At 33.1% G+C, this 12,318-nt stretch overlaps 1 long non-coding RNA gene across 1 annotated transcript; it reads right to left on the bottom strand.

Annotated features, from left to right (window-relative positions):
• Window positions 1-210: 210 nt before the first annotated feature.
• LOC127905166 (uncharacterized) lies at window positions 211-3,472 on the bottom strand. Its single transcript, XR_008058918.1, has 4 exons — window positions 3,197-3,472; window positions 1,723-2,726; window positions 754-1,622; window positions 211-618 (listed from the first exon to the last, which is right to left on the bottom strand). It is a non-coding gene; the product is annotated as an uncharacterized LOC127905166 (long non-coding RNA).
• Between the last annotated feature and the right edge of the window lie 8,846 nt (window positions 3,473-12,318).

The following is a 12,318-nucleotide window of genomic DNA, read 5'->3' on the forward strand; positions in this document are numbered from 1 at the left end:
AGCATCATCAAGATTTGAATTGAAAGCTTTAATAGCCTAATAAGCTTTATGTTCAAGTTCCACAGGTAAGTGACAAGGTTTCCCATAGACTAGTCTATAAGGTGACATACCTAATGATGTTTTATAAGCAGTTCGATAAGCCCAAAGTGCATCATTAAGTCTTAAAGACCAGTCTTTCCTATTAGGGTTCACTGTTTTCTCCAAGATCTGTTTGATCTCCCTATTAGCAAGTTCTACTTGTCCACTTGTTTGAGGGTGATAAGGGGTGGCAACTTTGTGTGTGATTCCATATTTCTTCATTAAAGACTCAAATGACTTGTTGCAGAAATGTGTTCCACCATCACTTATCATGGCTCGAGGGATTCCAAATCGACTTAAAATATTTTCTTTCAAAAACTTTATCACTGTTTTGTGATCATTGTTTCGACTTGGAATTGCCTCTATCCATTTTGAAACATAATCTACTGCGACTAATATGTACAAGAAACCAAATGATGGAGGAAATGGACCCATAACATCTATACCCCAACAGTCAAAGATCTCAATGACAAGAATATGATTTAAAGGCATCATGTGACATTTTGAAATAGATCCCAACTTTTGACAATTTTCACAAATCTTGCAGAATGCATGCGTGTCCTTGAACATGGTGGGCCAATAAAATCCACTTTGTAAGATTTTTGCAATTGTCTTTCTTGATGAGAAATGACCCCCACATGCCTCAGAATGACAAAATTTAATGACACTACTTACCTCATTGTCAGGAATGCATCTTCGAAATATTTGATCAGGACAATATTTGAATAAATATGGGTCATCCCAAAAAAAGTTCTTCACTTTGGTCAAGAACTTTCTTTTGTCTTGGGTGCTCCAATGAGCTGGCAAATGTCCTGAAACAAGAAAATTAACAATATTAGCAAACCAAGGCATTGTAGCAACAGAAAGTAAATATTCATCAGGAAAGAAATCATTGATTTGTGTGATGTCAGATGTGGAATCTATTGTCAATCTTGACAAATGATCCGCGACAACATTTTCGGTGCCTTTCTTGTCTTTGATTGTGATATCAAATTCTTGAAGTAACAAAATTCATCGTACCAATCTAGCCTTAGAATCCTTTTTTGAAAGAAAATATTTCAAAGCTGCATGATCACTAAAAATAACAACAGGTGAGCCAACAAGATAAGATCTGAACTTGTCACATGCAAATATTATTGCAAGTAATTCCTTTTCAGTGGTAGTATAATTCATTTGAGCACTATTTAAAGTTTTACTTGCATAGTAAATTACATAGGGTTTCTTATCTTTTCTTTGTCCTAAGACAGCACCAACGGCATAATCACTAGCATCACACATTATTTCAAAAGGTAATGACCAATCAGAAGGTTGAATGACAGGAGCAGAAGTGAGCAAGCTTTTAAGTTTAACAAAGGCTTTTCACATTGTTCAGTCTATTCAAAAACATTTTCCTTTGTTAGAAGGTTACACAATGGCTTAGATATGACACTAAAATCTTTGATGAACCTTCTGTAAAATCCAGCATGTCCTAAGAATGATCTAACATCTTTAACAGATTTTGGTGTTGGCAAGTTGGCAATTAACTCAATTTTAGATTTGTCAACCTCAATTCCTTTCGATGAAACAATATGACCTAGTACAATGCCGTTTGTTACCATAAAATGACATTTTTCCCAATTCAGCACAAGATTCTTCTCTTCACACCTGCTCAAAACCTTTTCTAAGTTAGTCAAACAATCATCAAATGAATCGCCAAAAACAGAAAAATCATCCATAAAAAATTCAAGAAAACGTTCAACCATATCACTGAATATGCTAAGCATGCATCTTTGAAACGTGGTTGGTGCATTACATAATCCAAAAGGCATCCTTCTATATGCAAAAGTTCCAAATGGACATGTGAAAGTAGTCTTCTCTTGATCTTCCAATGCAATTTCAATTTGGTTGTAACCTGAATAGCCATCTAGGAAACAATAAAATTCATGACCTGCAACTCTTTCTAGGATTTGATCCATGAAAGGTAAAGGGAAATGATCTTTTCTAGTCATTGAATTAAGTTTCCTATAGTCAATGCACATGCGCCAACCAGTAATAGTCCTAGTTGGAATTAACTCATTTTTCTCATTTGTTATCACAGTAACTCCAGACTTCTTGGGTACAACTTGGGTAGGACTTACCCATTTGCTGTCAGAAATAGGATAAATGATTCCATTATCTAGAAGCTTAATGACTTCATTCCTCACGACTTCTTTCATATTAGGATTAAGCCTTCGTTGCATTTCTCTAGAGGGTTTAGCATTTTTCTCCAAATAAATCCTGTGTGTGCAAATCAAAGGACTAATTCCTTTTATGTCAGCTATGGTCCATCCTAATGCATTTTTGTGCATTTTCAGAGTTTGTAACAACTTACCTTCTTGATGTGCATTAAGTTTGGAAGAGATTATTACCAGAAAAGTTTCATTTTCTCCCAAAAATGAGTATTTCAGATTGAATGGTAACGGCTTCAAATCAGGTTTTGGTGGTTGAACACTTGAAGGTATAGACTCAATTGATCGTGGTGGCAATTCTTCAATTTGTGGTCTCCAATTACTTGCCCTTGATTCTTCCTAAAAATAAACCATTTGCAAATCTTCAGATTCATTAAACTCAATTTCATTGGAAGTAGTTTGAAATTGATCATAAACTAATTTTTCAATAAAGTCTACTTCCTGTAAATCATTATCATCTCCAGGTTGCTTGCAAATGTTAAAAACATTCATCTCCAATGTCATGTTTCCAAATGATAACTTCATCAGTCCATTCCTACAATTAATCAATGCATTAGAAGTTGCAAGAAACGGACGTCCTAAAATAACAGGAATTGAATTACATGTTTCAACAGGTTGTGTATCCAAGACAACAAAATCCACAGGATAAATGAATTTATCAACTTGTACTAACACATCTTCAACTATTCCTCTAGGCACTTTTACAGATCTATCGGCAAGTAAAAGAGTTACAGAAGTTGGTTTTAACTCACCTAGATTGAGACTCTGAAAGACTGAATATGGAAGTAAATTCACACTAGCTCCAAGATCAAGTAAAGCTCTTTCAATTTTATGTTTTCCAATAAAGCAAGAAATTGTAGGACAACCAGGGTCTTTATATTTCAAAGCATTATTGTTCTGAAGAATGACACTTGTTCGGCTAAAAAGACTTTCTTTTTCACATTTAGTTTTCTCTTCACAGTGCACAGATCTTTTAAAAATTTAGCATAAGAAGGTACCTGTTTAATAGCATCTAACAAAGGTATATTGATCCTTACCTGTTTGAAAGTTTCAAAGATTTCAGAGTTGTGATTGACTTTCCTTTGTTTGGTCATGGCATGAGGAAATGGAAGTGCTGGCAGGGAATCAGTCTTTTCTTTACAATGTTTAGATTCAACCCCTTCCTTACCCTCGGAGATTAACTCATCATCTTTCTCACAAGGTTCAAGAGTGGGTTTTTCAATAACCTTACCACTGCGAAGAGTGATGACTGATTTGACTTGATCCATGTGTTGGCTTCCGGAACTACTTGCATTTGCATTGTATTGCCCCTTGGGATTTTGCTGTGGTTGAGATGGAAACTTACCTTTCTCTTGAAAACTGAGAGAAGATGTGAATTTTGCAAGAGCATCTTTTAGATCTGCCATGGTTTGAGCATTTTGAGTGTTAATTGTCTCCTGCTTTTCAATGAATGCATGCAATGTTTCCTCAAGATTTCTTCTAGGAGGTGGAGCATAAGGAGGTGCATATCCATGAGAATTTTGAAAATTATGGTGTGCTTGAAACGGTGGCTGTGAAGTTTGTGCATTATTGTTACCACTCTTCCAACTGAAATTTGGGTGATTTCTCCAACAAGGGTTATATGTTTGCGAGTATGGGTTATGATTAGGCCTTTGGAAACTATTTAAAGCATGGGCTTGTTCATGGAGGCATTCTTTGAAAGAAGGCAAAGTTGGACAATCATTGGTTGCATGTCCATTCGTTTCACAGATTTGACACACAATGTCTTGAACAGATTTTAATTGACCACTCTTTTTTAATTCTAGTGCCTCAACTTTTCTAGCTAAAGATGCAAATTTGGCTTGGAGGTCATGATCTTCCCTAAGGTTGTACATACCTCCACTAGATGTATGAGGTTGAGTTTTACCTGGTGCCTCATAACAGCCTGTAGTGTCCCAATTTTGAGCATTTTTAGCTAGCAAGTCTAGGTACTCTATTGCTTCATCAGGGTCTTTATTTTCAAAAGTTCCATTGCACATCAAATCCACCATTTGCCTATCTTTAGGTGTTAACCCTTCATAAAAATGTGAAACCAATCTCCATATTTCAAAACCATGATGAGGGCAAGTATTAAGCAAATCTCGATACCTATCCCAACATTGGTAAAATGTTTCTCCTGGTTTTTGAGTGAAAGTGGTGATTTGTCTTTTGAAAGAGTTTGTTCTGTGAGATGGAAAAAACTTCTTTAAAAATTGTTGTTGCATTTCATCCCAAGCACGAATGGATCCTGACCTAAGATTTTGTAGCCATGTTTTAGCTTTATCTTTTAACGAAAAAGGAAAAAGCTTTAATATGATGGTGTTCATGCTACAATTTAAGTCATTATTGGTGTTACAGACTTCTTCAAATTCTCTCAAATGCAAGTATGGATTTTCTAGATCTAAGTCATGAAAAGAAGGTAAAAGTTGAATAATGCTTGGCTTAAAATTAAAGTGAGATGCATCAGGAGAGAAAACTGTACATGAGGGTGCACTTGTTCTTGTTGGATTCATGTGGTCTCTTAGTGTTCTAACTCGATTATTCTCATTATTCTCATTATGAAGTGATTGGTTATCTTCTTCAGCCATATTTTCTGAAAATGATGAGGATACCCTACAAAGTCTACCACTTAATGTACGTGACCAAACTCTCATGCACATGTAGAAAGAGAATAAAAGGAAAAAGAAACAAAACAAAAGAAACAAAAGTTAGATACAAGAAAAGTAAAAAGTGAAAATAAAATAAATATTATAATTTATACAAGAATTTACCTCCCCGGCAACGGCGCCAAAAGCTTGACACGATCAAAGAGTTGATGCCTTATCCCAAGTGCAGGAGTGTCAAAGTAATAAATAACCCAACAAGACCGGGGTCGAACCACAGGGAGGTGAACTATTTAAATTATAAATAATAATAATAATAATAACAACAACAACAACAATGATGATGACGATGGTGATGATGAGTTAAAGAGGACTTTGAGATGTAAGATAAATGTGAAGATTAAACAATGATAAAAACAAATGTCAAGGTTAGAGGATCCACTAATAGTATTAGAGATAAGTAAAGTATAAACTCTTTATAAATTATCAACATAATCATATTAATCATCTTATTTACGTAACACCATACTTATAAATTTTATCAGGTATTCATGATGCTAACTTATGTTGACAACAAATCAAGTTCCTCTCATGATAACGATGTCGGCCGAAGACTATGAAGGATCAAGTATTTGATGTACCAAGTGTTATACAACACAAATCTAGATTAACCATTTAACAAGCAAGGTATTAAGAATTAATAAGATAAAAATGATAAGACATGTTAATAGCAAACTTTCTTGGATATAAACATTAAAGTCCATGTTGAGTTTATATTATACTTATCCTAACACCATTAGTGAAACCTTTTCACCTTGACATAATTAACTTAGCTAGACATTATGAAGAAGAAAAACATAAATAAACAATATAAGAACATAAACATGATATAAATTAACTAAGTATCGTAAAGGAAATGAAAAGCATGAACAAGAGATTAATGAAAGCAAAACTTAAGTATTACAAAAATATAAAGAGAGAGCAAGAACATGATCTTGATATGAAGAACCAAGATTTCTAAATGAATGGCAAATGCCTCCTTTTATAGGCTAAAATTCAGAACTATTCATTTGGTAATTGATTATTGATGTAGTGGCCAACTATTGATTTAGTGGACTTGGTGGACAGCAGCACTCAACCATTTTGGCTGGATAAAGTGACATTGATGCAATCAGAATTTGGCAACGTGTTCCTCATGAAAGTTGTTGGCAATCATCTTATCTTTCCACCCATAACATTTCAGAACATTTGGATCACTAGAACTCGCGATATAGCTACAATACTGAGTAGTGCTGCTGGTGGACGTGGTGGATAGCCCTCAAGCTCTTGTTTGGATGAAATGTCATTGTTACCATCAGCATTGGAGCAGGTCTTCTTCATGAAAGTTGTTGGAAATTGTATTTTCCTTCAACCCACCACATTTCACGTCATTTAGCCTTCTAGAACTCCAGATATGGGTAAACTTCTTAGCAGTGTTTGGGCTGGATTGCAGGACAGATTCTGGCTTCTCTTTTGTGGCCAAATTTTGGATTTGAAAACGGCAGATTTGGGTCTTCCACTATTCATGAACATTGTAGGCCTATTTCTTATCTTTCTATCCATATAAAGTAAACTGAAATCCAAGATCTACAGCTCCAGATATGACCCAATAACTGAACAGTGTTCCAATTTGAATTGAATCGGTATCTCCTTTCTAAGCTTCGCCTTTTCTTTGTCCTTTCACTTTCAATAGTTAATCACATCAATCAATCCTTTGAATTGTGAGATATGCCTGCATTTAAAATGAGCATTTACCATAAATTAAAGCTATCTTATATTATCAGACTTGTTATTATAAAACATGCTCTAGTTAAGGAGTTATTGATACTTCAAGTGCAAAATGATGATATAAAACCTTGATAAAAATACATTTTTAAGTACTAATCACTTGTTCTTGTGGGATTCATGTGGTCTCTAAGTGTTCTAACCCAAATATTCTCATTATTCTCATTATGAAGCGATTGGTTATCTTCTTTAGCCATATTTTCTGAAAATGATGAGGATACCCTACAAAGTCTACCACTTAATGTACGTGACCAAACTCTCATACACATGTAGGAAGAGAATAAAAGGAAGAAGAAAGCAAAAGAAAAGGAAACAAAAGAAAAGAAACAAAGTTAGATACACGAAAAGTGAAAAGAGAAAATAAATAAATAAATTATTAATAATGATAATAATTTGTACAAGAATTTACCTCCTCGGCAACGGCGCCAAAAACTTGACACGACCAAAAGATTGATGTTTTCTTCCAAGTGCAGGAGTGTCGAAGTAATAAATAACCCGGCAAGACCGGGGTCGAACCACAGGGAGGTTAATTGTATAAATTATAAACAACAATAATACTACAACAATAGTAACAAGAATAACAATAATAATAATAATAATAATAATAATAATAATAATAATACTAGTAGTAATAGTAATAATACTAATAGTAATAGTAATAATAATAGTAGTAATAATAATAATAATAATAATAATACCAATAATACTATTAATAATGATAATAATAAAGATGAAGAAGAAGAAGAAGTTGATGAAAACTTTGAGATGGAAGATTAACGTAAGGATTAAACAATGATAACAACAAATATCAAGGTTAGAGGATCCACTAATGGTATTTCAAACAAGTATAGTATAAACTCTTTTTATTCAATTGGAAACCACACACAAAGGAGGTTCCAATCATATTATAAATTGTTAACATGATTACATTAGTTATCTTATTCGAATAATGCTAATACTTGTAAATGTTGTCAGACATTCATGATTATAACTTATGTTAACAACAAATCAAGTTCCTTTCATAGCTCAGGTGTCGGTTATACCATACAGTATGGGCTATGAAAGTGCCAAGTATTTGTTGTACCAAGTGTTATACAACATAAATCTAGATTAACCATTTAACAAGCAAAGTATTAAAAGTGAACAAGATAACAAATATAAAGCATGTTAATATCTAACATTAAGGTCCATGTTAAGTTTATATTATACTTATTCTTACACCATTAGTGTACCCTTTTCACCTTGACATAATTAACTTAGCTAAACATAATGAAAGAAAGAAACATAAATAAACAGGATAAGAACATAAATGAGAAAGAAGTTAACTAAGTAAAGAAAAGGAAATGAAAGGCATAAACTAGATATTAATGAAAGCAAAACTTAAACATTACAAAAATATAAAGAGAGAAAGCAAGAGCTTGATCTTGATCTGAACACCAAGATGCCTAAATACATGGCAAATGCCTCCTTTTATAGGCCAAAATTCGGAACTATTGATTTGTTGACTAATTGATGAGTGGGTGGCCACATCTCGACTTGGTGACAATCCTTATCTTCTTGTCTACCAAAAACGTCATTGATAACGTCATAATTTCAATAGACTTAAATCATGAAAGTTCTAGGAAATTGTCTCAGCTTTCCAGGGTAAACATTTGAGATCATTTGGACTTCTAGAACTCGAGATATGGGCTGAACACTGAACAGTGTCTGGGCTGCAGGACAGATTCGGACTTCTTCGTTGTTGCTATAATTTGGACTTGAAAACGGCCTTATTAAATCTAGGACTCCCCATGAAAGTTGTAGGCCTATATCTTAGCTTTCCATCCATATAAGGCAGACCTAAATCCGAGATCTACAGCTCCAGTTATGACCCGATTACCAAACAGTGTTCCAGTTTGGACTGCACCAACATCTCTTTTCTAAGTTTGGCCATCTCTTTATCCTTTCAATTTCAGTACTTCAACTCATCAATCAATTCTTTCATTTATGTGATAGGCCTGCATTTAAGATGAACATTTACCATAAATTAAAGGTATCTTATATTATTAGATATGTTATTATAAAACATGCTTTAGTTAAGGAGTTATTGATACTTCAAGTGCAAAATGATGATATAAAACCGTGATAAAAATGCACATTTAAGTACTAATCAATATCCATGAGAATTTTGAAAATTATGGTGTGCTTGGAATGGTGGCTTTGAAGTTTGTGCATTGTTGTTACAACTCTTCAAACTGAAATTTAGATGATCTCTCCAACCAGAGTTGTACGTTTGTGAGTATGGATCATGATTTGGCCATTGGAAATTGTTTAAAGCACTGGCTTGTTCATGGAGATATTCCTTGAAGGAAGGCAAATTTAGATAATCATTGGTTGAATGTTCATTAGTTTCACAGATTTGACACACAATTTCTTGAACAGATTTTAATTGACCACTCTTTTTCAATTCCAGTGTATCAACTTTTCTAGCTAAAGATGCAAATTTGGCTTGGAGGTCATGATCTTCCCTAAGGTTGTACATACCTCCACTAGATGTATGAGGTTGAGTTTTACCTGGTGCCTCACAAGTGCCTGCAGTGTCCTAATTTTGAACATTTTCAGCTAGCAAGTCTAGGTACTCCATTGCTTCATTAGGGTCTTTATCTTCAAAAATTCTATTGCACATCAATTCCACCATTTGTCTATCTTTAGGTGTTAACCCTTCATAAAAATGTGAAACCAATCTCCATGTTTCAAAACCATGATAAGGGCAAGTATTAAGCAAGTTTCGATACCTATCCCAACATTGGTAAAATGTTTCTCCTGGTTTTTGAGTGAAAGTGGTGATATGTCTTTTGAAAGAGTTTGTTCTGTGAGAAGGGAAAAACTTCTTTAAAAATTGTTGTTGCATTTCATCCCAAGCACGAATGGATCCTGACCTCAGATTTTATAGCCATGTTTTAGCTTTATTTTTAATGAAAAAGAAAAAAGCTTTAATCTTATGGTGTTCATGCTACAATTTAAGTCATTTTAGGTGTTACAGACCTCCTCAAATTCCCTTAAATGCAAGTATGGATTTTCTAGATCTAAGCCATGAAAAGTAGATAAAAGTTGAATAATGTCTGGCTTAAAATTAAAATGAGATGCATCAGGAGGAAAAATTATACATGATCGTGCACTTGTTCTTGTTGGATTCATGTAGTCTTCAAGTATTCTAACACGGTTATTCTCATTATTCTCATTATGAAGCGACCGATTATCCTCTTCGACCATGTTTTCTGAAAATGATGAGGATTTCCTAGAAAGTCTACCACTTAATGTGCGTGACCAAACTCTCATGCAAGTGCAAAAGGAAAACAAAGAAATAAGAAAAAGAAGAAACAAAAATAAGAAAGACAATAAAAGTGAAAAGAAAAATAAAATCAAATAAAATATATAATTTATACAGTAACTTACCTCCTTGGCAACGGCGCAAAAAACTTGACACGATCAAAAGATTGATATCTTATCTCAAGTGCAGGAATGTCGAAATAATAAATAACCTAGTAAGACCGGGGTCGAACCACATGGAGGTTAACTATATAAATTATAAATAATAATAATAATAATAATAATAATAATGATGATGATGATGATGATGATGATGATGAGGACTTTGAAATGTAAGATTAATGTGAAGATTAAACAATGATAAAAACAGTTGTCAATGTTAGAGGATCCACTAATGGTATTTCAAATAAGTATAATATAAATTCTTTTTATTACTCAACTGGAAATCACACACAAAAGAGGTTCCAATTGGATGATTTTTCATTAATAGCTCATAATAAATTATTAACATGATCATATTAATTATCTTATTTAAATAACACCAAACTTTTAAATATTGTTAGGAATTCATGATCTTAACTTATGTTAACAACAAATCAAGTTCCTTTCATAGCACAGGTGTAGGTTATATCATACTGTTGGCTATGAAAGTGCCAAGCATTTGTTGTACCAAGTGTTATACAACACAAATTTAGATTAACCATTTAATAAGCAAGGTATTCAGAATTAATAAGATAAAAATGATAAGACATGTTAATAGCAAGTTGTTTAGGATATAATCATTGAAATCCATATTAAGTTTATATTATACTTATCCTAACACAATTAGTGAATACCTTTTCACCTTGACATAATAAACTTAGCTAAACATAATAAATAAGATAAACATATAAATAAACAAGAGGAGAACATGATTACATAAGTATAGTAAAGGAAATGAAAGGCATAAACAAGAGATTAATGAAAGCAAAACTTAAGCATAACAAAGATATAAAGAAAGAGAGCAAGAACATGATCTTGATCTGAAAACCAAGATGTCTAAATGCATGGCAAATGCCTCCTTTTATAGGCCAAAATTTGGAACTATTGATTTGATGACTAATTGTTGAGTGAGTGGCCATCTCTTGACTTGGTAACAATCCTTATCTTCTTGTCTGCAGAAAACATCATTGCTAACATCAGAATTTGAACGGATAGTCTTCATGAAAGTTCTGGTAAATTGTCTTCGCTTTCCAACAAAAAAAGAATACGATCATTTGAACTTTTAGAACTCGAGATATGGGCTGAACACTGAACAATGTCTGGGCTGCAGGACATATTCTGACTTCTCTGTTGTTGCTACAATTTGAACTTGAAAACGGTCCTTTTGAATCTTGGACTCTTCATGAAAGTTTTAGGCCTATGTCTTAGTTTTCTATCCATATAAACCAAACCTAAATCTAAGTTCTACAGCTCTAGTTATGATCTAATAACCGAATGGTGTTGCAATTTGAATTCAACCAGCATCTCTTTTCTAAGCTTAGCCCTCTCTTTGTCTTCTTAATTTAAGTAGTTAAACTCATCAATCAATCCTTTGATTTATGTGATAGGACTCATCAATCAATCCTTTGATTTATGTGATAGGCCTGCATTTAAAATGAACATTTACCATAAATTAAAGGTATCTTATATTATCAGACTTGTTATTATAAAACATGCTAAGGAGTTATTGATACTTCAAGTGCAAAATAATGATATAAAACCTTGATAAAAATGCACTTTTAAGTACTAATCACTCTCATTAATCTCTTGTTTATGCTTTTCATCATAAATATGTTCTTATCTAATTTGTTTATGTTTCTCTTCTTAATCATGTTTAGCTAAGTTTATTATGTCAAGGTGAAAAGGTTACACTAATGGTGTAATAATAAGTATACTATAAACTCAACATGGACTTTAATGTTTGATACTAACATGTTTTGTATTTGTTATATTATTCACTCTTAATACTTTGCTTGTTAAATGGTTAATCTAGATTTATGTTGTATAATCCTTGGTACAACAAATACTTGGCACTTTCATAGCTCAAACTGTATGGTATAACCGACACCTGTGCTATGAAAGGAACTTGATTTGTTGTTAACATAAATTAACATCATGAATACCTGACAACATTTACAAGTATCAACATATTCGAATAAGATAACTAATGTAATCATGTTAATAATTTATAATCCGATTGGAACCTCCTTTGTGTGTGGTTTCCTGTTGAGTAATAAAAAGAGTTTATATTATACTTC

The sequence above is a fragment of the Populus trichocarpa genome, chromosome 4 (genome assembly GCF_000002775.5).
Source record: "Populus trichocarpa isolate Nisqually-1 chromosome 4, P.trichocarpa_v4.1, whole genome shotgun sequence".
NCBI lineage: Eukaryota > Viridiplantae > Streptophyta > Magnoliopsida > Malpighiales > Salicaceae > Populus > Populus trichocarpa.